Source organism: Myotis davidii, unplaced genomic scaffold (genome assembly GCF_000327345.1).
Source record: "Myotis davidii unplaced genomic scaffold, ASM32734v1 scaffold251, whole genome shotgun sequence".
Taxonomy (NCBI): domain Eukaryota; kingdom Metazoa; phylum Chordata; class Mammalia; order Chiroptera; family Vespertilionidae; genus Myotis; species Myotis davidii.
This window is the reverse complement of record NW_006282378.1, coordinates 389,227-389,500: the sequence shown is the minus strand read 5'-3', so window position 1 is coordinate 389,500 and position 274 is coordinate 389,227. Positions and strand designations below refer to the sequence as shown.

Sequence of the window (274 nt, the reverse complement as noted above, 5' to 3'; positions counted from 1 at the left end):
GGGACTGGGAGGCCAGGGCGAGCCGCGTCCCCCGATCTCCGGGGGGAGAGCCCACTAGTGGGTCGTCGCCCGAAGAGGCAAGACGTCCCTGGAGGGTGGTGGGTCAGGCCCTGGAGGGCAGTTCCGGGGCTGCCGGGAGGAAAGGGCAGCCAGTCCTTCCTGCAGAGACTTGGCTCCGGGGAGGGAGAAGCTCTGAGCCCTGGGCTGGGAAACGAACCCCCCGATCCTGAGGGGAAACCTAACAGGGCAGAGTGGCAGGCCAAGCCGGAACGAG

The 274-nt window shown here is 68.6% G+C and overlaps 1 protein-coding gene across 1 annotated transcript in view; it reads right to left on the bottom strand.

Moving 5' to 3' along the window:
- Positions 1–274, bottom strand: part of DCAF8 (DDB1 and CUL4 associated factor 8) — a 43,178-nt gene that overhangs the window by 40,551 nt on the left and 2,353 nt on the right. The gene's annotated exons all lie outside the window — the stretch shown is intronic.